We start from the raw sequence: 22,310 nt of genomic DNA, 5'->3' as shown, positions 1-22,310 counted from the left end.
GTCCCGATCATAAATATACACAAGGGCACAAGGGGGACCCACAGAATCACAGAGTTTTAATGGCACAGAAGGAGGCTATTCGGCCCATCGTGCCTGCACTGGCTCTCCAAATGAGCATTATGACCTAGTGCCATTTCCTTGCCTTTTCCCCGTGCCCCTGCACATTGTTTCTATTCAAATAATCAACTAATGCCCTCTTGAATGCCTCGATTGAACCTGCCTCCACCACACTTCCAGGCAGTGCATTCCAGACCCGAACCATTCGTTGTGTAAAACATTTTTTCTCACAACACATTTGCTTCTTTTGCAAATCACTTTAAATCTGTGCCCTCTCGTTCTTGACCCTTTTACGAATGGGAACAGCTTCTCCCTATCTACTCTGTCAGACCCGCCAGAACAGAGCTCTGTGGGACACCACTAACACCTCCAACCACACTGAGAAACTACCACTAATTCCTACTGTCCCTCCTCCCAATGAACCAGTGTTTGATGCAAATTATTCCCATTTCTGAATTGCATCCCATTCATCTGCACAAACGGTGTCCAGTCTGGTACCTGGTCAAAATCTTCCTGAAAATCCACTGACATCACATCCCACCCAGGTTGCCCATCTATCATACCTGTCACCTCAAAATCTCAACCAGATTTATCAAGTAGAATTGTTCCTTCTGAAAAGTTGCCAGTTTTGGGTTATTTTGGCTCCTAAAGCCAGCATTCTAACCATGCCCCTCAGTGGGAACTGACGGGGTGAGTGTTAAAATGGTGACTGTGGAACCTGCAGTGTTCCAGCTTCTGCTATTTTAACTTCCAGATTTTCAGGAGTATGGATATTGCCCCCTCATCAATATTGGACTGCCGGGGGCTTGATGACATGAAACGGACCTCAGTGTAATTTTAACTATGGGATGCGCCTCTTTTTAAAAATTCATTCATGGGATGTGGGTGTCACTGGCTAGGCCAGCATTTATTGCCCATCCCTAATTGCCCTTAAGAAGGTGATGATTAGCCACATTCTTGAACCGCTGCAGTCCATGTGGTGTAGGCACACCCACACAGAGGGAGTTCCAGGATTTTGACCCAGGTTTGTGGAAGGGGTGCCAATCAAACGGGCTGCTTTGTCCCGGATGGTGTCAAGTTTCTTGAGTGATGTGGGATCTGCACTCATCCAGGCAAGTGGGGAGTATTCCATCTTGTGCCTTAGATGGTGAATAGGCTTTGGGGAGTCAGGAGCTGAGTTACCCGCCACAGAATTCCCAGCCTCTGACCTATTCTTATGGCCACAGTATTTATATGGCTAGTCCAGTTCAGTTTCTGACCAATGGTAACCCCCAGGATGTTGATAGTGTGGGATTCAACAATGGTAATGACATTGAATGCCAAGGGGCGATGATTAGATTCTCTTTTGTTGGAGATGGTCATTGCCTGGCACTTGTGTGGCACGAATGTTACTTGCCACTTGTCAGCCCAAGCCTGGATGTTATCCAGGTCTTGTTGCATTTGGATATGGACTGCTTCAGTATCTGAGGAGTTGCCAATGGTGCTGAACATTGTGCAATCATCAGCGAACATCCCCACTTCTGACCTTATGATGGAAGGAAGGTCATTGATGAAGCAGCTGAAGATGTTTGGGCCGAGGACACTATCCTGAGGAACTCCTGTAGTGATGTCCTGGAGCTGAGATGATTGACCTCCAACAACCACAACCATCTTCTGTTGTGAAGAAAGAACTGTCAGCATGCAGCATTGGGCCAGGAATGACCCAGTTAAGTGGTGCTCCTCCTGGTCCAGCAAGAGTGTCTTCAGCCTTGGAACTCTCCACCCCCATCCTTCCTCTGGCTGCCCTCTGCCTTCCAACCTCCCCTCCCACCTAAATCACCCCATTTCCCCCAAGGGGGCCTGGAGCTGTGTAATGTCTCACTCCCACCTAATGCGTTGGGAGCCATGTTGTCACAGCCATAACCTAGAGAAATGCAGCAGCCAATTTGTGCACAGCAAACTCGGGAGGTTTTTTTTGCACGGGAGTTAAAATCCTTGCTTTGACCCTGTCACTCCTCAGTCCCAGGCCTGAGTTAAAAGTGGGGAGGCAATTATCTCATCATTAATTGAAGATTCTCAAATTTGCCTTAACACAGGCATTAAAATAACTGGTGGAGAGCTGATGAATATGCATGTCTAATATTACCAATGTGCAGTTCTTTAAAGTTGTCATCTGAAATCTTTAGATCAAAGACCTTTTTGTGAAAGTTATCTTAATGTGCCACCAAACAGCAGCTTCCTGTCCAAAAATACACTTTTAAAGCTGATAGATTGCAGTCAGTGCTGCAGCACACAGCACCTCCCAGTTCCTTGTTCTATCTCTCAATCACTGAGTTCTATTACTTTTAAGCCTGAAGGAATTAAGTGTCTTCACATAAAGAATGATCAACAAACTTCCAGACAGGACAGTGGATTCATTTAAGAACCGATTTGGTGATGCATTGGGAGTAGGAATTGCTGAATGAAAGAAAGTCTTGCATTTTGGATGTCCCAAAGTACTTTACAGCCAATTAATTACTTTTTGAAGTGTAGTCATTCTCTCCACCACTGCCACTCACTGGCAGCAGTGTGTACCATCAACAAGTTGCACTGCAGCAACCCACCAAGGCTCATTCGACAGCATCTTCTAAACCTGCAACCTCTACCACCTGGAAGGACAAGGGCAGCAGGGGTATGGGAACACCACCACCAGGAATTTCCCTCCAAGCCACTCACCATCCGGACTTGGAAATATATCACCATTCCTTCACTGTTGCTGGGTCAAAATCCTGGAACTCCCTCCCTAATAGGCACTGTGGGAGTACCTACACCACATGGACTGCAGCGGTTCAAGAAGGCAGCTCACCACCACCTTCTCAAGGGCAATTAGGGATGGGCAATAAATGTTGGCCTAGCCAGTGATGCCCACATCCTGTGAAAGATTAAAAAAAGGTTAGCCAATTTACACATAGCAAGCTCCCACAGACATCAATATAATAATGACCAGAATGTTTTAATGTTTCAGTGATGTTGGTTGAGGAATAATTATTAGCCAGGGAGAACTCGCCTGCCCTTCTTTGAATAGAACCATGGGATCTTTTACACCTGCCTGAGAAGGCAGGCAAAGTCTTGGTTTAACACCTCATCCAAAAGTCAACACCTCCAACACCGCAGCACTCCTCAACATTGCACTGGAGCGTCCACAAAGGATACATGCTTAAGTGTCTGGAATCGGACTTTGAATTCACAATCTGCTTGCTGAGAGGTGAGAGTGCTACACACTGAGTCCTGGCTGACACTAAATGGGTAAAATGAGATGAGCCAAATAGATTTCCTTATCAGCAATTATCCTGTGATTTAATTTTTAGCACTCTTGGAATGCAGCTAATGTTAATTATTAATTCCACGATGCCATAAATAATCTAAAGCACCACTAGAAGCTGTTGTTGTGAATTTTATTCAACGATTTAAAGTCATTGTTGGCTTTAATTTTGCGATTTGACCCTCAGTTCAAAAGCGCAGATTAGGTAGTCTTAAAAAAATCCTTGATTCTCACACTTTAAAATATATTTACAGTAGTATTTTCAGACAGGAAGAATATGCAAGCTTGGATAATATTTGTGGTATGTTTTTTGATCTTTTTGGAAATCCTTCCACCCAAAGGATGTGGAAGAGGGAGTTAGGATTGTGATTGTGTATAATAGTGTATCAGCTGCCTGATTTACATGTTTCACCAATTTACAGAGCAAATATTTCAGAGGTGTTGCAGGGTAGAGCAGGCTGACAATACAATGGAAAGATCTGCCGCTAATTAAGAATTTCCTCGGAAGTTCTCACAAACAGCCGCCATAATTCCAGCATAAATCCCATATATGTATTTCTCTAGGATTATGGGGGCAGATTGGAGATTACCCACCACGCATTCCCCCTCCCCCCTGCCCACCCCCCACTTCCCCCCCCAACCCCCCCAAGATGAATTCAGGCAGATTTTGTCTGGCCAGGTTGGCTGAGAGAGAAATACACGTCATTCAATTCAATTCAAATGCAAACGGCTTGTGGGATTTTTTTTGCATGTGTGTGATTGGCAGCTTTTCGTTTGGCTTGGTCACACTTCTCTGTCCTGTTTGGAGCCATCAGAGAGAGAGTGTGTGATAGACAGGCTGGAGAGACTCCAAGGACAGCCAACAACAAACCTCCACATCAGGGTTAATATTCAGTGATCTTGGTGCAGATTTTAATCTTTGGGTGGCCGATTGGCAGAACGCAGTGTTCACTTCACTGGGAGTGAAGAAGTCACTGTCATTTTATACCCAGTCTTTGATATTGTAGAATTGAAAGGACATTTTGCTTCTAATTAGCACCCCACCCTCACCTTCAGAATGATCCACCTCCAACTCTTATCTTACATTCCTCAATTTCTCTATCTCCATTTCTGGCTAATATGGACTATCAGCCAATATTACCTGTAAGCCTGATGACACTTCCTCACAACATGCTTTCTGTAAGGACACTATTCCATTCTCCCAGTTTCTTCATTTATGTTGTATCCATTCCGATGATGCCACATTTCAAACCAGTGCTTCTGACATGTCTTCCTTTCTCCTCAACAGAGAAATCCATTGTGTCGACAGGTCCCTCAACCGTGTCCCACCCATTTCCCACAGTTCTGCTCTGACCTTTTCCCCTCTGTCCCAGAGTTACGATGGGGTTCCCCTTATCCTCACCTTCCACACTCCCAGCCTCCGTATTCAATGGATCATCCTCCGCCATTTCTGCCAACTCCAGCATGATGCCACCACCAAACACATCTTCCCTTCACCCCCCCCGGCAGCATTCCGTAGGGATCGTTCCCTCCGCGACACCCTGGTCCACTCCTTGGCCCAACAAGCTAGAGGTGATGGGGTCACAAGTAGAGGGGATTCGTAGCGGCTGGACATCCTGGGAGTGTCCTGTGTGGTGACCCCTGGGGTGTCCAGCAGATGCTCATCCTTCCTGTGATTGCCCGAGTGCCCCTTCCTGACTCCTTGATTGAGGTGTCAGCTGTGGCTCAGTTCATAGCACCCTCGCCTTTGAATCAGAGGGTTGTGGGTTCATGTCCCACTCCCGGAAACCAAGAACTGTGATTGTACTCGAAAGAGTTGCAATCTGTGACTGTTGATAACTCGAAAGAGTTTCCTGACTCCTTGAGGAGAAGGGGTACCTGGTGGGGGATCAAGGTTCCCCACCCCATTCTCATCTACCCACTGATGGATCCCACCAATGACTATAATTTTGGAGTGCAGGTCTGAGCACAAATCCAGCAGAATCTGCTGGACCAAGGTCTCCAAGGCGGCTGCCACCATTCCCATGGTGACCTCGAGACGCTGGCATGTCAGAGCCATGACATCAGACAGAACGTGGGCGGACTCCTCCATCCTTTTCTGTTGACTGCTTCTGGAAACTCTGCCTGATGTTCTGGTGACCCCGAGACTAATCTGGGACTATAAGCCACTGAGATGTGTGTCTCCGCGCTGGTGGAGGGTGCGGGTGAGCGCTGGGACGGGTCTTCTTCAGATGGCTCCTCAGCTTCCCCCTCTGAGGTGGGCTGGGGGCTGGAGTTTATGTTGGCCCTGCTGGTGTGTCTGGACCCGCTGGTGTGCCTGGACCCGCTGGTGTGTCTGGACCCGCTGGTGTGTCTGGATCTGCTGGTGTGTCTGGACCCGCTGGTGTGCCTGGACCCGCTGGTGTGTCTGGACCCGCTGGTGTGTCTGGATCTGCTGGTGTGTCTGGATCTGCTGGTGTGTCTGGACCCACTGGTGTGTCTGGACTTGCTGTTGTGTCTGGACTTGCTGGTGTGTCTGGACCCGCTGGTGTGCCTGGACCCGCTGGTGTGCTGGACCCGCTGGTGTGTCTGGACCTGCTGGTGTGTCTGGATCTGCTGGTGTGTCTGGACCCGCTGGTGTGTCTGGACCCGCTGGTGTGTCTGGACCCGCTGGTGTGTCTGGACCCGCTGGTGTGTCTGGATCTGCTGGTGTGTCTGGACCCACTGGTGTGTCTGGATCTGCTGGTGTGTCTGGATCTGCTGGTGTGTCTGGACCCGCTGGTGTGTCTGGACTTGCTGGTGTGCCTGGACCCGCTGGTGTGTCTGGATCTGCTGGTGTGCCTGGACCCGCTGGTGTGTCTGGACCCGCTGGTGTGTCTGGACCCGCTGGTGTGTCTGGACCCGCTGGTGTGTCTGGACTTGCTGGTGTGCCTGGACCCGCTGGTGTGTCTGGATCTGTTGGTGTGTCTGGACCCACTGGTGCCTGTAAAAGAGAGAAGGTAGATTTAGTTAATGAACAGGCTGAATACATGATTTTAATGTCAGTCACTGAGAATGTCAGGATGTGATCAATTCATAGAGGGCTTATCCATACTGGGTTGCTTGGGAGGCCGATCTCACCTTCCCAAAGGAGTGGCCCCTGTCCTCCCCTGCCAGCTCACTGGCATCCTCCTTGAAGGGAGGTCTGCTGTTCCTCCTCCTGTCTGGGATCTCTCCCTCCTGTTGTGGGCCAGCTTGGTCTGCATGAAGACAAATGAATGGAATGTAATGAGTAGAGATGGAGGAGAGGTTGGGAAGCATGGTGACTGCTGTGTGTTCTGAGCCCTCCCCAGTAAGGGCTGAGGATGGAGTTTGTGCAGCTTGATAGATGCGATGAAGGTGATGTTAATGTGCCTGTGAGACAATCAGTGCTGATGTGTCCCCCAATAATATTGTGAGAGATCCCTGAGCAGTGTAAACCGTTGAGTGCATGATGCCCATGATGAAGTGTGAGATTGGATGTCAGTTGAAGGCTGGCGTAGTGGATGAGATCATTCAGCCTCTTCCTGCATTGGATGGCATTTCTGGGGCAGTGGCCTGATGAGCTGACCCACCTTGTGACTGCCTCCCAGGCAGGAGAGGTGAGGCTGCTGGGCCTCCTGGAGCCATCCCTGGACTTGAGGACCTCCCAGTGTTGGCACACTCCTCTTATCAAAGCCTCGTGGGAGTCATGCCTAAATCTTTAGGCAGCTTTCTTCCTATGTACAGCCATCTCGAGATGTCCCCTGCAGACAGCTGGGCTGGAGCGAGCGAATAATGTTGAAATATGGCAGCTGGACCTTCAGCCCTATTAGGTAATGACGGGCGGCAAATCAGTTCCCAACCCACCATGTGATTTGGAGAGATACTCGCCTGTGCATAATTAATTCGCTTCTGAGCATGAAATCAGGTGTGAATTCCTGCCATTCAGAGCAAGGGGAAATGTGTTGCAGAACCCGCCCACCACCGTACTTAGTTTCAAAAATGGAAAATTTCACCCATTACAGCCTTCTGGACTCAACATTGAGTTCAACAATTTCAGATCATTGGTCACATTATTTTCAGACAGTAGCTGCTGGTGATGTTTCAGTTGTTGCCATTCATACCTCCTCTAGGCCCAGCTTTTGTTTCTTTCCCTGTTCTATTACCATATCCTTTTGCCCTGCACCATCATCCCTTTAGCCATCTGATCCCTCCTGACTGCCGCCCTATCACAGACCTTCCCTTTTGATCTTCCTCTTCCCCCCTTTTCCCCCGCCCATATCTCAAACATTTTCCCAGTTCTGATGAAAAATTGTTGATCTGAAAGGTCTCTCTCCACAGATACTGTCAGATGTGCTATTTCCAGTATTTTCTGTTTTTCTAATTAAGGATAGATTGATTTATGCCCAGGTTTCCGTTTTAGTGGTTAAATTATGACCGAGGGCTAAACATAAGGGCTGACTTCAGTTGGGCCTGTGTGAACAGGCTGCTGATCTGATCGTTCCATCCTCTGTGTCACAGCCCTCATCAGCACTCCTTCCACGCACGTGTCCACACTGTTATAGTCCAATCATCCACGTTGCTGGCTTTTTGTTGCTGTAGAAAGCAAATTACTTATTGAGAGCTCATTCTCTCATCAGAATGTGGTACCTAGACCATATTCATGTCTGTACAAAAACTATCAACTCCAAAATGCTGGAAAAAGCACCAAGGTTTATGTTTTTTGGAAGAAGGGATAAGGGGGTAAAATATATGAGGGGGCAGAGTGGGTGAGGGGGTAAGGTGGGTAAGTGGGTAAGGTGTATGAGGGAGTAAGGTGTGTGAGGGGGTAGGGTGGGTAAGTGGGTAAGGTGTATGAGGGCGTAAGGTGTGAGAGGGGGTAGGGTGGGTGAGGGCATAAGGTAATTAAGAGATAGGGTGGGTGAGGGGGTAGGGTAGCTGGGGGTAAGGTGGGTAAGCGGGTAGGGTGGGTGAGGGGGTAAGGTAATTAAGAGGTAGGATGGGTGAGGGGATAGGATAGTTGGGGGTAAGGTGGGTAAATGGGTAGGGTGGGTGAGGGGGTAAGGTGGGTGAGGGTGGTAAGGTGGGTGAGGGGATAGGGTAGGTTATGGGGTAAGGTGGGTGAGGGGTAGGGTAGGTAAGGGGATAAGGTGTGTAAGGGGGGAGGGTGGGTGAGGGGTGGGGTGGGTAAGTGGGTAGGGTGTGTGAGGGAGTAGGATGGGTGAGGGGGTAAGATGGGTAAATGGGTAGGGTGAGTGAGGGGTAAGGTGGGTGAGGGGATAAGGTGGGTAAGCAGGTAAGGTGTGTGCGGGGGTAGGGTAAGGAAGGGGGTAATGTGGGTAAGGGGGTAAGGTGGGTGAGGGGGTAAGGTGGGTAAGGGGGTAGGGTGTGTGTGGGGGTAGGGTAAGGAAGGGGGTAAGGTGGGTAAGGGGGTAGGGTGAGTGATGGGTAAGGTGGGTGAGGGGGTAAGGTGGGTAAGGGGGTAAGGTGGGTGAGGGGGTAAGGTGGGTAAGGGGGTAGGGTGGGTAAGGGGGTAAGGTGGATGAGGGGTAGGGTGGTAGGTGAGTAGGATAGTGAGATTGGGTCAGGTTGGGGTTGGGGTGGAGAGTCGGGTAGTGGGGAAGCATCAGAGGGTCAGTGGGGTAATCAGGTGCTGGGGGTAGACGGAAGGTGTGGGGCATTTGGGTGGTGGGGGCTTATATGCTTCCAATCACACCCTCCCCCGACCATTCCTCAAGAATGGATCATGTCCAGTATTCCCATCTTCACAATTCCTGCTTCACCATCGCTGCCGCTATTCCATTCAGGCCATTATTATAAAATTGTTGTTGTTATGGAGATTTCTGAACTCAGTGAATCTCCTGAGGGATCTCAGGGAAAATGGCCAAGATAATAAACTGTGTGAACTTTCTCACTCGTCTCCTGATAGTGTCAGGAAACCTCTAACATTACAAACAGTGTTATTCAACCCTGAATAACATTTCTCTAAAGCCCTTTCCATAGTCCCAGAAACACCTGCTCTGTAGAATATTTCATCACCATATCCGGCCTCAAACCATCAATCCTTTCCTCTGTCCCTCATCTTTCATCCATCAATCTCACTCCTATCCTGAACACAGTGACACAGACAGCCCTGTGGCTGCTGGTCAATCTTCATACCTCATCCACCACAGGCATCACAGCAGAGCACATTGGCCCTGATCTTCCAGTCTCCGGATAGTTGGAGGCCAGGCATATCCTGGAAGATGCGCTATGGAACCCCACTGAAGTCCCAACACAATGACTCCGTGGGAATTGTCCAGGAAATTGGAACTTCCAAAGGGCAATTCCTCTGCTCCCAAGGGACCATCCGAAAAAATCTCCAACTTGAGTTCGAGTTGGAGAACTTCCAAGGGCTCCGACTCACTTACCTGGATACTTAACCAGGAAATGTCAGACAGAAAAATCCTAGTCTAACTCTCGGGTAACCATACAAATGATGCTCCCAATCACTCACTGACACCTCCAACTCCCTGTTCAACACCCTGACTCCCCACCCGAGCTTCCTGACCCAACCTGACAAGCCCCCATCACTGGACTACCCAGCAACCCTCCGACTCCACGCCCCCAAACTCCCCAATTTCCTCCGACCCGATCTGGCTGTCCGCCACAACCCAACTGCCCCCAAGCCCTCTGACTCTCCCCCGACTCATGGCTGGATGTAGAACTCCCACAGTAAGTTAGCAGATCCAACACTAAAACATCGGTCATATGTCATTGCTGTTTGTGGGAGCTTGCTGTGCACAAATTGGCTGCTGTGCTTTTTACATGGCAGCAGTGACTCTAATCAAAAGTACCTGCCACAGTCTGGCACATGTATAACTCCACTCCCACAGCTGGCCACTCACTTGTATCAAGCTGCTATCACTGACAAGAGAGAATTTAACCATCTCCTATAGCGATTCAAGAAGGCTGCTCAACAGCACCTTTACTGAGCGTCTGGAAGGATAATAAATTCTGGCCTTGCCATTGGTACCCATAGGCCGACCAGACAGGGGAGTATGCTTTTTAGCTGGCTTGGCTCACTCTGATACTGGCTGGCTTCATGTTCAGCATTTTGACCCTTAGTCCACTGACCTCAGTGAAACGCCGACAGGGGCCTATGCTTGTTCCTTCCCCTGTCTGAAGCAGCCTCGATGTGACAGGGATTTGAGAGTCAGATTTGTTTCGATACTTTTTTCGCTACACTGGTTTTGATGACCTCGCGGGTTGGCCATCCCAGACACCCACATCCCAGGAATGAATCTGAAATAAAAATGGGAAAGGGAGAAAGAGAATATATATTGAATAATCTGTCTGGTGTCCAAACAAAATACCATTTCTCCGGCAAACCGTAATAAAACTGATTACCTGGTCATTATTAGATTGCTGTTTGTGGGATTTTGCTGTGTACAATTTGGCTGCCACTACAATAGAACAGTGACGACACACAGAAGTACCCCATTACCAGTAAAGTGGTTTGGGATGTCATGAGGGCATAAAGGGCGCTATATAAATACAAGCCTTTCTTTCATGGAGGTGTGTGACAGTGACTGACTGCACTCTGGAGATGAAGGCTGTCACAGTCACTGCAGTGCAAACCTTCCCTAAGGTCATCACACAGGTTTGGGGCTTTGGCTTGTCCGAGGTCGTGACAGGCGCTAGATAAATGCAAACATTGCTTCACTATCTCGTGAACAGGGTGGTTTGTGAAAGGTGTAGGGCCAATCACACTGCGTCTTTCAAAATCCAGCCCTCCACAGGGCACATGTGCTCGGAGTTCCCCTGATGACCCTCGCTGAAATTGGGAACTCACTCTGAGGGATGACAGACACCATCAGTCCATTGCCCCGCTGGTTCAACAGGTAGCTGAACTTTGACCGTAGCGCCAAATGGTGGGAAAAGTTGATTATTTGTGTGATTTAAAGCAGAGGAAGCACTGGACCGTTAAAGAGATAAGATCTGGTTTGTTATATTAATATGAGCTCAATGCAGTTCCAAATCTTCCCCGGCTTAGGGAATCAGCGACATGCAATGCTATGTGAGAGGAGGGGTTTGTTAAACGAACAACAGATGCCTGAATGTTTGAGCTGCAGCTGTGGCCTCAGTCAGCTCAGTAGTTAGCACCGCAAACCCTGCTTCTCGCATCATTTAGTTTGCCCGGTAGAGTCCAGAGTGGGGAATAATGCCTGACAGCGCCTCTACACTCGCTGCAGATCCGGCTCCTCCTGTCCCTGATAATCACTGCTATCGAAAGAAGATGATGGTAATTATAAACCTCCTCTGTTTAATGTTATTTTAAACGGCTGTGTTCAGGAAGCCATGTGCATGAGAAGCCTGCTGCGCTCAATCACCATCTGGAGAAGTTTATTAGACTTGAGGTTACCGTACAGCACAGCTGTAACCCTTCAGCACTGCAGCCGGCTTCATACAATCGGAGCTCAAAGAGGGTCCGAGCTGATCAATCAGTTGAAGACTCGGATTCTAGTGCCAGGGGTTTTGAACATGGCAGCAACATCAGTGAGACAGATAATCATGCAGCAGTGATGCTCGGGGTTTTTTTTTTCAGTCTGATGGTCCAGCATGCTTCAACAAGCTGGTTTGTAGCAGAGAAATGACAGAAGACAAACAGATTTGTCTTCAATGTGAGGTGTCAGGCAGGCTCCCCCCACCCCCTCCCTGCACTCGCTCTCGTTTCATTTATTCCAAAAACCAGGCGCTCCACAAACCACAGTGTGAAGGCTGGTATTATTATCAACACTGTCCAATGTCCCCGGGCTAATCCTCGCCTAACACTAGGCACAGTTGGGAGTAGTGGCCATTCGTCAGCTCCTCCTTCGCAGTATCGGCCACACATGGGCGAGGCATTGGTAAGCAGGTGAATTGATCAGCCGCCGCTGTGATTCGCGATAAGTATTAAAAACAACAACTTGCATTTAAATAGCAACTTTATCATTATGAAACATTCAAGGACGCGTTAGCAAACAGAATTGGACACCCAGCCACATAATCAGAGATTAGAATGGTTTGTCATCCTGAGGAAGTGGACGGAGGGAGAGGTTAAGGGAGGGAATTTCAGAGATTAACTGGACTCCAACGTCTGAATTCCGAGGTGAGATTACACAAATGAGAGTTGTATCTGCTGGAAACTCGAAGGTTAAGGGGTATTTTGATCAGTTTTCAAGATAATAGAGCGGGAGGTGGGGACAGATAGAGTAGATAGAAAGTATTTGTGGAGTCTAGGACTGGGGAGCATAATTGAAAAATTGGAGCCAGATTTTTAGGAGTGAAAATTATAAAAAAAGAAGTTTGGAACTTTCTTCTACAAATGGCAATTGTTGCTAGATCAATTGTCAGTTTTAAATCTGGGTTTGATAGATTTTTGTTAGCTAAAGTAATGAATATGGGGAAAAGTTGTGGATGTGGAGATAGGTCACAGATCAGCCATGGAACAGGCCTGAGGGGCTGAATGGCCTCCTATTCCTGTTTTTCTATTTCTAGAGCTAATCAAGACATGGATGAGGGTTTCAGCAGCTGATGAGTGGAGGCAGGTGTGAATACAGGTGATATTATGGAGGTGGAACTATTAATGTATCACAACATCACTGGCGTTAGTTATTAATAAAACATGGCTTTGTTAAAGTAAGAAAGCACATGCATTTATATAGTGCCTTTCACAACCTCAGGATGTTCCAAAGTGCTTTACAGGTTGATTTTTGAAGTAGCCACTGTTGTAATTGCATCTGCCAAATTGTGCACAGCAAGATCCGACAAACAGCAATGTGATAAATGTACCTTTATGGATTTTAGTTGAGGAACAAATATTTGCCAGGACACTGGGGGTGGGGGGAGAGAATTCCCTGGCTTTTCTTCAAAATGTTGGGATCTTTTACACACACAAAGAGGGCAGATGAATCCTCACTTTAATGTCTCATCCGAAAGATGGTACATGTGCGAGTGCAGTGCTCCCTCAGCACTGCTCTGGGGTGTTGGTCTAAATTTTGTGCTTGAGTCTTTGGAGTGGCACTAGAAACCACAATCTCTCAGAGGTGAGAGTGCTACCACTGAGCTACACCTTGTTCAGACCAGCTGTGCTGCCTTACTTCGACTTAGTCCTTCCTCATGGCTAGTGGCAGATGAGGCAGACAAAGCATGTGTTTATGTCTGTTTCTATGGCTAGTTTTGAATAAATATTAAACAGATGCATTGGAGCAGACAGTCCCTCCAATCTCTTGGGGATTGAGTCTTCCTGTGAATTCACAGCAAGCCAATATCACTGCTTTAGAATGAGACGGAAGTGGAAGTAATAGACTAACATTGTACAATAGACAGAATGAGACAGGCTGAGCAATCAATCCATCTTGGATGGTAGCACAATTTGGTTGATAGAGAATGGGCAGCCAGCTTTGCACGGTTTGAAACCATTACAGAGAAAGAAATGTGATTGTTGTACTGTTGCCTGTTCTGCAATGCCACTCGAGATCAATTTATAACCTACTATGCTGAAAGGATTTACTTGATAAATGAAGACTTCTGAATGGGTAGTGTGTGAAACAGATGATAGCGCTTCACTTGGCGACTGGAGATCTCATCCATGCAGAACGTTGGGTTTAATTTAGGATTGTGAGTTTGCTTTCCCTTCTCCATTTTTATATACCAAGCAGAGAAATGAGCCTCAAATAAATTTAATTATTCTCTCAACGTTCTCTGCTTTATACTCTAAGTCATACTAATCTTATTGTAATGGTCAGTGTAATATTACAGCACGTTTCCTTCAGGCAGAATATTGTGCCCTCCCCCTGGCAACTTTAGTGGTGGAGGGGGGCATTTAATCAGGCAGGAGGGTGGTGGGTGAGGACTCCACCATCTTCCCGCCACCAAACAAATTATGTCCATGCTGGGAAGGTCAATGGACTGTGTTCCAGCCCCGCCGGCAACTGAGCCCTTGGGTGGGTAACTAATGCCCACTTAAGTGCCTCAGCCCGTCATTGCTTCTGGCATTAACCCAGTGGTGGGCAGAGGGGGCTCCCCATATAGGGAGCACAACAGCAAACCTGTGCAGTGTTGCTTGTGAGCTCCTGGGGTCGTGGGGTGGGGTGGGGAGGGGGACCCTTGGTCAAAGGCACTCAGTGCCTCATCAAGGGTTCCGGCATTGGGGAGGGAGGCCCCCAGAGAGCCACAACACCCCTGCGCTTGCTGCCGAACAACCCCCTCCCACCATCACTCACCAATGGCCTGGGACCCAGCAGTGATACCAGGCCTCGACTGGGTGTTGTACCGGCAGTATCAACCACCTCCCCTGTGGCACTGCCATTCAATAGAGCTGCCAGCTTGTGATTGGCTGGAAGCTCTTGGCGTGTGGGACTTCAACAATCCACCACCCCCACACCCCCTGGGTCTTTGATCCTGAGGGAAGGCTCACCGCTGAGTGCAACAAGATGTAGCAGCGGGCTTTCCAAAGAAGAGGCGATGCAGGGCTCTTACCAGCTGTCTAGCCAGCAGCCGAGGACCCCAGCGCCTCCACAAAATTCTGCCCCTCAACTTCAGCAGATCAGTTGCACAAAACCTCAACTAGGCTGCACTGCCCTTAATGGCGATGAGATAATCAGATAATCTTTGATTCCAAGAGTTCTCCTGATGCCTATCCTCTATGTTTCCTCAACACTGGCTGCAACTCACTGCTTGATTCTACCTTCCTTTATCTTTCCCTCACAGTTTGGACAGTGTGAGTGCTGGGTGATTTGTCCAGTAATGCCCCCCTGGTGTGCGTGCTCACAAAGAAAACACAGAGGCTCAGTCTCCCACAGGCTGCCCCAGAAATACGGGACAAAAAGTACAGATTTAAGGGACAATCCCTTAAAATACAGGACAGTTGGTGACCCTGGATTTGCACTCTTGTTTGGGTGGTCACCCCACTAACAAACTATCTTCACTTGTGCGTCATGCTCTCTCTATTATTTGTTCCCCAGGCTCATGATTAGTGAAACTTCCACTAATTCCTGACACACCCACATGACTTCACGCTCACAATTTCAATGGTTTTAATAGTTTGTAGTTAAGTTCAGTTTAAAGTGCATTTCATATTTCTTCTGATTCACATCAGTTTTTTCATGTGACGCCAAGTTATAAGTTAACACTTTCATATTGCAGCCCCACAAACATCAAGTACTGTAACTTAGTTTGATTCATTTGCTCATTAGCTACAATTTTTACGAGGGCTCACTTACTCTGTTTTGTGTTCATTCCCAAAATTTCCCAGATCCCAGTCTGGGTGGGGGATTTCTACATCCATCACCATCAAACACCACTACCGGGTCCCAAAGGGAATATCTGCTAGTCTGGGTCTGTGCCACGTGGTGACACATCCAGCAAGAGGGAAAAACCTACCTGACCTTGTCCTCACCAATATATATTTCACTGATGCATCTGTCCATGATGAAGTCCCATCTTAATTGAGAATACCCTCTATCATGTTGTGTGGCACTACCACTGTGCTAAATGGCAGAGATTCAGAACAGATCTAGCAGCTCAAAATTGGACATCTGTGAGGTGCTGTGGGTCTCCAGTAGCAGCAGAATTGTATTTAACCACAACCTGTAACCTCATGGCCCAGCGTATCCCCCACCCTGTCATTACCTTCAAGCTGGGGATCAACCTTGTTTCAATGAACAGTACAGGAGGGCATGCCAGGAGCAGCACCAGGCATACATAAAAATGAGGTGTCAGCCTGGGGAGGCTATAACACAGGACTACTTGCGTGCCAAACAGTGGAAGCAGAGCTAAGTGATACTGATAAGATCCATTCACTCATGAATTGTGGTGGATAATTAAACAACTCTCAGGAGGAGGAGGCTCCATGAATATCCCAATCTTCTATAATGGGGGAGCCCAGCACATCAGTGCAAAAGATAAGGCTGAAGCATTTGCAACCATCTTCAACCAGAAGTGCCAAGTGGATGATCCATCTCAGCCTCCTCCTGAGGTCCCCAGCATCACAGATGCCAGTCTCCAGACAATTTGATCTACTCTCGTGATATCAAGAAATGGCTGAGGGACTGGATACAACAAAAAGCCATGGGCACTAACAACACCCTGGCTGTAGTACTAAAGACTTGTGCTCCAGAACTAGCTGCACCCCTAGCCAAGCTGCTCCAGTACAGCATTTACCCGGCATAGTGGAAAATTGCCCAGGTAGGCCCTGTCCACAAAAAAGGCAGTATAAATCCAACCCGGCCAATTACTGCCCCATCAGTCTCCTCTTGATCATCAGCAAATTGATAGAAGGGGTTGTCGACAGCGCTATCAAGCAGCACTTACTCAGCAATAACCTGCTCACTGATGCTCAGTTTGGGTTCCACCAGGGCCAACTCGGCTCATGACTCATTACAGCCTTGGTTCAAATAGGGGCAAAAGAGCTGAAATCCAGAGGTGAGGTGAGAGTGGCTGCCCTTGACATCAACGCAGCATTTCACCGAGTGTGGCATCAAGGAGCCCCAGCAAAATTGAAGTCAATGGGAATCAGGGGAAAACTCTCCACTGTTTGGAGTCATACCTAGCACAAAGGTCTATAGTTATGGTTGTTGATGGTCAGTCATCTCAGTCCCAGGACAACACTGGAGGAGCTCCTCAGGGTAATGTCCCAGGCCCAACCATCTTCAGCTGCTTCATACCCCTTCATCATAAGGTCAGAACTTTCTTTTTCATTCTCTTGTCTGTTCATGGGATGTGAGCATCATTGTAAGGCCAGTATTTATATTGCCCATCCATAATTGCCCTTGAGAAGGACAATTGAACTACCTGAAACAATGTGGTGTAGGTACACCACAGTGCTGTGAGGGAGGGAATTCTAGTATCTTGACCCAGTGTCAGTGAAGGAACTGTATGGTTCCAAATCAGGATGGGGATGTTCGCCAATGATTGCGAAGTATTCGGTATCGCAAAGAGTTGCAAAATATATCATTCCCATCTTCTCCAATATTGAAGCACTTTTGTTCCCACCATCAGCAAAACCTGGACAACAGTCAGGCTCTTGTTGATGGAAAAACCAGTTCAACTAATTCAGTTGGAAAATGGGTATCGGGCCAACTGGAACCATTAAGGCTACAAAAGTTGTGTTAGTTCCAGTTCACAATAGTTGGTAACTAAAGTTCCCACCACACAAGTGCCAGATGATGACCATCTCCACTAAGAGAGAATCTAACCACTTCCCTTTGACATTCAATGGCATTACCATTGATGAATCTCCCACTAGGCATAAGTCAGGAGTGTGATGGAATACTCTCCACTTACCTGGATGAGTGCAGCTCGAAACAACACTCAAGAAGCTTGACACCATCCAGGACAAAGCAGCCCACTTGATTGGCACCCCATCCACAAACATTCACTTCCTCCACCACCGATGTACAGTAGCAGCAGTGTGTACCATCTACAAGATGCACTGCAGCAACTCACCAAGGCTCCTTAGACAGCACCTTCCAAACCCATGACCATTACCATCTAGAAGGACAAGGGCAGCAGATCCATGGGAACACCACCTGCAAGTTATCCTCCAAGTCACTCTCCATCCTGACTTGGGAATATATCGCTGTTGCTTCATTGTCACTTTCCCTGAGCCCCTGGAGGAGATGGTGCAATGCATCATGGGTCCAGAGGCAATGCAGCTGTGGCATCGGGCACTGCAGAGACTGTCCAGGATGATGGTCAGTGGCTGCTTCGTGCTCCTTTCCAACTCTTTCCTCATCCTCATCCTAAAATGTGTCATTGAGTAGAAGCTGCAGACAGTGTGACCATGGAGCTACTGCTTTCCCTTCCCACACTCCCCCTATCCAACCCTCCCTTCAGCTTTAAAGTTCTCAGATAGCTAAGACCTGCAGCCTGGCCAATCTCAACTGTGGCAGGGAGAAGAGGAAAAGCTACCCCAAGAGCATGATGAGGATGCACTGTCAAACACACAGCCACAAGCTGGAATACTGACACTCTGGAAAATTTTAGAAGCTAATATCGAATTGGAACCTGCACCTGGTGAGCCACGACATGATGCTGATGGTGATGCACACCAAGATGCTCGATGTATTGGCTGGCCTGCCACATATCCGCCTGTCATTGTCAAGGAGCAGGGAGGAGCCTGCTCCAACTTGGCAGAGGGCTTTGCTTGTATGTTGGAGCCCATGCTTTCCGGTGTGGAAGTGTTTGCTAACTTCATGAGTGGACTCAGCTGTGATGCAGTATCTGATGGCTGATGTCTCAGCTTCCACTGTAGCAGAGCGGGAAGCCTCCCCACCCATCCCCCCTCAACGCTTGAGTGCTTCAGTGGAAGATTCAGACTTGAGGTCCATGCTTACTGCCATGCAGCCTCAGACTGCAGCCATTGCGGGTGGAAATCTCAGTGCTCAACTGGCCTTGCAGACTCTCCCTGCAGACCAGCTACATTGCTTTGCTAGAATTGCTGAGGCATCGCCCCTTGGAAGTGGCAGTGCTTCTGTGGAGAGAGAACATCTGTTCTCTCTCAGGATGACAGTATTCATACTCCCATCAGCTCCACTCTGCCAGTGCCTCTGCCGTTGCCAGGCAGCCAGCCCAGACTGCTGCCGAGAAAGGTGCATTCCGAGGCCAGACTTTCAAAGCCCAGAGTTGCTCGAGGTCAGCCTTGCAAGTCCACCCACAGTTTGCCCAGTGAAAATCATATGCCTTCCCCCAGCCATGCTGCAGCCTGGGAGTACTGCAGTAGCACTATGTAGGGGCGCCAGGACAGGCAAACCTGACAGGCGCACAGCAAACAGACACGAAAGGAATGCACGAGGGTGATTCATTGTTTGTGTAATTGATCGGTTGTTGAGTAAAGATATTTTGTGAATATTTTTATTGGCGGCTTTTATTGATTGATCTTGGCCTAGGGGCCTTTGTGGTGGGGGCTTGAAATGGTAATATTTATTTCAACTGAAGTGGAGCTTCACAATCCACGACCTCTCACTGAAATATTATCTCCGTAGATTCTTGTTGAATTTGCCTCCCTTCAAGCTGCAGCCTCTGGTTCTACTGTTCTGGACAAGGTGAAACAGTTTGTCATGGTTTATATTATCCAATCTCATCAAAATCCTAATGCTACAATCATTCCGCTCTGAACTGTGCTACAGGAGCCTTGTACCGCTCATTGAATGTGGGCCACATTGCCGGTTACTTCCTGCATGTCTCGCACGCAAAGGGGAGGGTGCATGTGGTGTATTGCCTTCATACACTGGCAGGCTGTGAGTGGACGCTACCCAGACACTAACCAGCTGATGCATTGCCTGGATTGTGAACTTGCACTGTGTAGGTCGTGTCTGTCATTTATTACTGTTTATATTATTATAATATAATACCTTGGACTTATTTACTGTACAAGACACAAAGTATCAATTGCTCATAAGGGATTGGGTAAAGACGTTGTGGGTTCATTTATTAAGACTAGGCACATGAGAGCAGATATACACAGGTATAAAGCTTGAAGACATCAGAGCTGTGTGTGTGCTCTGCTCAAAGCAAAAGTGAAATTAAGACTGTAACACATGACACATTTCCTTTCTGATGATGTCATGCTGAAATTCCTTAAAGGCATATTACAACAGTGTCTACGTTAATCACGCAAAAAATAAAACAAGTGCAGAAAGGCAAGATGGGGCCCTGAACTAATGCTATTTAAAGTGCCACTCAACACATTGCAGGTTAGGTATTTCTTCCTGTTACTCAGGTGGAATTGGTAGAAGAGTGTGTAGTATTGTTGGAGGTGTTTTGTGGCTGTTGATATTTAAATTTCGAGAGAATGGCTGGACCCAGGAATGCGGTATGTTATGGACCGGAGGGGATTTAATTTAAAGCAGCCCTGATTTCTCCCCTCATTCCCCGTCCGTAAACAGAAAGGTGTTTTAGTTTTTTGATTTCCCCCTTTATAAGCGGTGGTGTGTTTTCCCCAACACTTCTGTTTGGTGTGATCCAATCCTCTATTAATAACCCTACAGCAAACTCGAGCTAATGTAAAATAAGAGGGTTGGTTTACTTTACACACTCAAAACACAGGAAAGGGGTTTCACAATGTCCATTCCTTTTTGCACTCATACAATAAAGGAGGGATGGGGAAAGAAAGGAGTACAGACAAGACCACGGAAAAAATAAGAGTTATGGTTTTACCTCAGTCCAGAATCAGAAGTCCAGGGGCGTATTCCTCCAGAGGTTAGCAGGCAGAAACTGTCGCAGGGTGATCCGACTTTCCAGAAGCGAGGACTTCCCCGATGGGAGAAAGCACATAGAGATGAATTAATCTTGAAGGCACAGATACAGAAGTTCCAATGTTCCAGTAGTTCACAGTGTAGATGAGGGCCAGGCACTTTACTTGGACAGAGCTCCCTGTCAGATGGCAAAATGGTAAACTACCTGGATTCAGTTCCACACAGCAATATTACAGGCTCTAGCAGCTTGGGGAAGGTCATGTGACATACCTCCCACTTCTTCACCTGGGCTTTGGTCAAAGGATGTATTTTCTCAGGTCTGGAATCTTGAGGTGTTTAATAGAGAAGCCAGTGTCCCTTTTGTCCTTTAGACATACTGTGTCCGTTGGCCGGAACTCTGCCTTAGAAATGTAAAGGTGGTTGATGCATTTCTTTGGAATTTGATTATCGACAGTCACAGAGGGCATTAGCACCCCTTTTAAAGATAATGAGATCCCTGCTGGTTTCTGGAGGTTAAAAATTTCTCTGGTATGAGTCATGGCTAGTCAGGGTAAAGCCTTGTCCATTTTTAAAATAAAAAATAATAATTGTATAAAGTAGCCAGGGCAACAATATAAATATGGATATATCATCACCCTGGTCTTCTGACTGAGACAGGTAGTTGCTCCGATACCTCATAGTCCATGGTCCTAATATGATCAGCAGGTGGAATGGAGGAGTTAAAGAAAGGAAACTCTGAGAGGAGGGAGAAAGAGGGCATGCCACCACAAATATTCCAAGAGCAATACCCCTACATTCAAATGAGACGTGAGCAGTGCCTGAGGCAGATTTAACAAGGTGGTGGTCACAGAGCTGTGCCACTTCCTTCAGCCCAGCCTGGAGCCTCACAGCAGGGCGAGGATGACCCTCCCACTGGCCGGGAAGGTAATTGCCACCCTCACCTTTCACACCTCTGAATCCTTCCAGGCAGGAGCATGAGACATTGTGAGAATATCTCAGTACGAGCTCTATCAAAGCATGTGGGAAATGGTGGAGGCCAAATATACCAGGCGAGGGACCTTCCTCAAGAGCAGGATGAAGGGGAACATGGATGCACTAGGATAGTGGGATTCCCAGTGGTGCAGGGCACACACATGTCTCTATGGGCACCCCCCCCCACCCCTGTCCCCCATGCCAATGGGGAGAGGTATAGGAAGTGTGAAGGCTACAACTCCAGAAACATGCAGTTGATGTGCATCCACAGCTAGACACTCATCTCGGTGAACATCCACTATACTGGCAGTTACCACAATGCATTCACCCTGTGACAGTCTGCCCTCCCCATCCTCTTCAGGCTTCCAAGAGGACGCAGAGCTTCGCTGCCGGAGGACAAGCTGCAGATGAGCAGAGCAGACGCCTTGTGAAGGAGGTCAGTCTGTGGAACAAGCTCCCTTGGGAGATGGTGGAAGCAGTTTATATTGATTCATTCAAAAGCAAATTAGTTTTCTTTCAGAAAATAGCATTTATGAATACAATACGTGAGTATTTTAACACGTGGTAAGTGTAACTCTTGGGAGGAACAGGTGACTTTGGACCCCTGGTTCCCAAAGTTCTTCACCACTGGGATCTTCCTCACCTCCTGTCTGGGTCTATTGTAAATTAATTGATAAAGTTTGATTGTTAGGATTAGTCAACAGCTTCATTATTAATTGTATCATGTGACCATCGGGATTATAGAAGGTGGACTAGATGGATCTTGGTCTTTTTCTCACCCAGTAGTAGCTTTGGAAGTTGTG

The 22,310-nt window shown here is 47.8% G+C and overlaps 1 protein-coding gene across 1 annotated transcript in view; it reads left to right on the top strand.

The window, feature by feature from the left end:
- Positions 1-12,273: 12,273 nt before the first annotated feature.
- tmcc3 (transmembrane and coiled-coil domain family 3) overlaps positions 12,274-22,310 on the top strand; it is a 127,187-nt gene continuing 117,150 nt past the window's right edge. The window contains exon 1 of the mRNA XM_078553693.1: positions 12,274-12,446. The gene's annotated coding sequence lies outside the window, so the exon portion shown is untranslated. The remainder of the gene's footprint in view (positions 12,447-22,310) is intronic.

The sequence above is a fragment of the Cetorhinus maximus genome, chromosome 12, assembly GCF_964194155.1.
Source record: "Cetorhinus maximus chromosome 12, sCetMax3.hap1.1, whole genome shotgun sequence".
NCBI lineage: Eukaryota > Metazoa > Chordata > Chondrichthyes > Lamniformes > Cetorhinidae > Cetorhinus > Cetorhinus maximus.
This window is presented reverse-complemented; position numbering and strand designations above follow the sequence as displayed.